The sequence below is a fragment of the Cervus canadensis genome, chromosome 5, assembly GCF_019320065.1.
Source record: "Cervus canadensis isolate Bull #8, Minnesota chromosome 5, ASM1932006v1, whole genome shotgun sequence".
NCBI lineage: Eukaryota > Metazoa > Chordata > Mammalia > Artiodactyla > Cervidae > Cervus > Cervus canadensis.
The window spans coordinates 86,263,494-86,267,650 of NC_057390.1; positions in this window are offsets into that span (position 1 = coordinate 86,263,494).

Genomic DNA, 4,157 nt, shown 5'->3' on the forward strand with positions numbered 1-4,157 from the left:
GTCTGCTGTTTCTTAGGATATTTTGTGGAATAATTAGAGAAGCTCAAATAGAATTATGTGGGCAACCACGAATGTTTTTATTTTTCTATTGTAAACCATCATATTTTCTTACCTACATTATGTATTCAATACTAATTTTCTATCTATGGCATAGTAAATTTATGGCTATGTTAATACGTTAATATTTCTCCATCTAGAAAATGAAATGAATGATTTTATATGCTTTGTTCGTGAAATATTAACTGCAAAAATTCATTAAATATAATAATAAGACTCATTACATAGTATCTTTCATCCTGAAGATTATTAGAAACCTTTACAAACTGAAAGAAAAATAACCAACAGCAAAGAAAAAGAAAAAAAACACCCAAAGCTAACAGAACCACCATCCATCACTGAAATAGAGCTATGCAATTATTTTCTTTGCTTAGTCTATTTGAAGTCTTTGCTGTTGTTGTTCAATTACTAAGTCACGTCTGACTCTGTGACCAGATGAACTGCAGCACTCCAGGCTTCCCTGTCCTTCACTATCTCCCGGATTTTGCTCAAACTCATGTCCATTGATTCAGTGAGGTGATGCCATGCAACCATTTCATTCTCTGTCACCCCCTTCACCTCCTGCCTTCAATCTTTCCCAGCATTAGTGTCTTTTCCAACGAGTCTGCTCTTCGAATCAGGTGGCCAAAGTATCAAAGCTTCAGCTTCAGCATCAGTCCCTCCAATGAGTTGATTTCCATTAGGATTGACTGGTTTGATCTCCTTGCTGTCCAAGGGACTCTCAAGAGTCTTCTCCAGCACCACAGTTTGAAAGCATCAATTCTTTGACACTCAGCCTTCTTTATGGTCCAACTCTTACATATGTACATGGCTACTGGAAAAAACATAATTGTCTTACCTGTCAGGAAAAAAAAAATCAAGCTTAAACTGCTAAAAAAAAAAAATTACCACGTAAAAATTAATATGATCTTCTGATTCCCTTAAATTACTGTGCTTTGTTTTCAGGAATGGAATTAATTGGAAGTGAGAGAAAATCACTACGGGTGTTAGGATTTGGAAATAGGACTGGAGGTCTGTATTAGTCCAGGCTCTTCAATAGGATTCATGGAGATGTGAAAGAGGAGATTTAATATGGCGACTGGCCTCTATGATCATGGAGGCTAAGAATGCCACGATCTGCCATTTGCAAACTGGAGATCCAGGAAAGCTGGTGGTCTAATTCATTCTAAGGCCAAAGGCCTGAGAAACAGGGAAGCTGCTAGTGTTAGTTCACCAAGTCTAAAGGCCTAAGAACCAGGTGCTCCAATGTCTGAGGGCAGGAAAAGGTGGATGCCCAGCACAGAGTCAGCAGAGAGCAAATCCAACCTTCCCGTGTGTTTTTGTTCTACTGGGGTCCTCACAGGATTGGTGAGGGTGGTTGTTCTTCACTCTGTTGACTGGTTCAAATGCTCATTTCTTCCCATAACATCCTTGCACACACCAAAAAATAGCGCTTTATCAGCTATTTGGGCATCCCTTAGCCCAGTCACATATTCATGGAAATTAACAATCCCAGGGGCCACTCTGGACTCCCCAACATTTTCTCTAAAAGTTTTTGACTGGCCTTTCCTATTAAAGTGCTGTGGTCTCCAGCTGTCAGCATAGTGACTAGTCACTTACCCAGGCACACTCCTTCAGCAGTTAGTTGACGAAGTCATTCCATGTCTCCTCAACTCTAAACCAAACCCCAAGCTGCGTCTTCCCTGCATGTCGTTTTTGCTTTGTGTCTTTGTTCGCTCTTGTAGAACATCTCCGTCTCCTGTTTCATTTTGTATATAAAAGTATATAACAAACCATCTGTCCCAACTGAGATTTTTTTTCTTCTTTTCTTTTCTTTTCTCTCCTTGAGTACCCAGTCCCAAGGCTTTGTATCACTGGAGGTCAGTTTCAATGCCCATTAATTTAAGTCGGTAGGCCTCCAAAAGCTTTACAAATGTTAATTAAGCAAGAGAACACCCTCACGAAACAAGGATTATGGTCCTCATTTCACAGGTAAAAATCCAAACACACGAAGTTTGAGTGACGCTGACACCCGCCCATTATTTGAGAACCGACATTGATTTCATGGAAGGACTGATATTGAAGCTGAGACTCCAATACTTTGGCCACCCGATGCAAAGAGCTGACTCATTTGAAAAGACCCTGATGCTGGGAAAGATTGAAGGCAGGGGGAGAAGGGGATGACAGAGGATGAGATGGTTGGATGTCATCACCGACTCAATGGAGATGAGTTTGGGTAGGCTCCGGGAGTTGGTGATGGACAGGGAGGCCTGGTGTGCTGCAGTTTGTGGGGTTGCAAAGAGTCGGACACGACTGAGCGACTGAACTGAACTGAACTGTTGATTTCATTGCCGGGCATCACAATGTTGATGGCTGGGCATGTGTCAGAGCCACTGCCCCACTATCCAGAAGATAAAATGAGACGAGCGATAGGACAATGTCTGAACCGTGTTAGGGCTCAGACTGCTCATTATTTACAGGCCTGTAGGACTTCCCATTTTCCTTTATTTTCTCACCATCCCTCCCCATGGCAGCCACTCAGTGAACAAGCAAAGAAAAGTCAAGGTGTGGCAAGACAAGGGTGTGTTTATTCTCATTACTTGGTCCTGAGACACTGGTTTTGGGCAAAACAAATTTTTGTTTTGCGTGATTCTCTCTCGAATTTAGGGCCCTGGGTCTCAGAAGCTGGTCTGTGGCCCCACAGCCTCAGAATCAGCTTGATACAAGGGTTAAACGCACAGTTTCCAGGTCTCACTTCAAAGACACTGAATCAGTATTTTGGGAAGTTGGCCCAGAAGTTCATAATTTTTTTGATTGTGCGATTTTGTCATTTATTTCTTGTGTTTGAAAACCAGATTCATGTTTTGTGAAATGTTACCTGTTTTAATGCTGTAATACACTTATGCTTTTGCAATTAAAGATGTTCATCAGCTGAAATAAAAATAATTTTTTTAAAGACTTATATCCACCAGCACGGAGGTTCCTTTCAAAACTAAAAATACAATTACCACATGATCCAGCAATCCCATTCCCAGAATATATCAGGAAAAGACAAAATCTCTAATTTGAAAGGATGCATGCACCTCAATGTTCATTGCAGCACTATTTACAGTAGTCAAGACATGAAAGCAAGTTAAATGCACATTGGCAGATGAATGGATAAAGATGGAATACTACTCAGTCATAAAAAAGAATGAAATAATGCCATCTGCAGCAACATCAGTGGATGCAGAGATTGTCACACTAAGTGAAGTAAGACAGACAGAGAAAGATAAATACCATACAATGTCACTTATATGTGAAATCTTTAAAAAATGATACAAATGAACTCATTTAAAAAACAGAAATAGACTCACAGACATAGAAAACAAAGTAATGGTTAGAAAGGAGAAATGGAGGGGGATGGACAAATGGGGAACTGAGATTAACAGATGCATACTTTCATTGTTGTTGTTCAGTCAGTACGTCATGCCTGACTATATAAAAAATAAATAACAAGGACCCACTACATAACCCAGGGAATGATATTCAATATACTGTAGTAACTGATAATGGAAAATAATCTGAAAAACAATATATATATACACATATATATATAATAATTAAATCATTTTTCTACACATCTGAAACTAATACAACATTGTATATCTACCATACTTCAATGAGAAAATAAACAAAAACAACTTGAGTTTGAGAATTTCTTTATCTCAAAAATAATTAACTTCTCTCTTTTAAAGTGCAACACAGACCTCTCCCCCCACCCCACCCCCACCCACCAAACAACAGAATGAAACACAGGGCCAAAGGCCCTTTAGTTTGGACCACTGGATGTTTGAAACATCAGTTAGGCCTTGTCTCTCCAGCTTCCATGGGCCCCGGGGTCTCTGGTTGTCTTCCTTATCCCTTCCTTGACAGGACCTGCAGACTCTGAAAGCATGCATTTATACCAATGCCTCCAAACAGGCCCTCTCCAAGTAAATAAATGATGGCTGCTTAGGCCTTTCAGGTCTAAGTTAGTTCTAAGACCTTTCTGGTCTAAGTTAGTTCGATAGTTCTAATAACTATCATTTAGTTGTTAGACCTGAAGGGAATCTCAAATATGATCTAGTTTAGCCACCAGT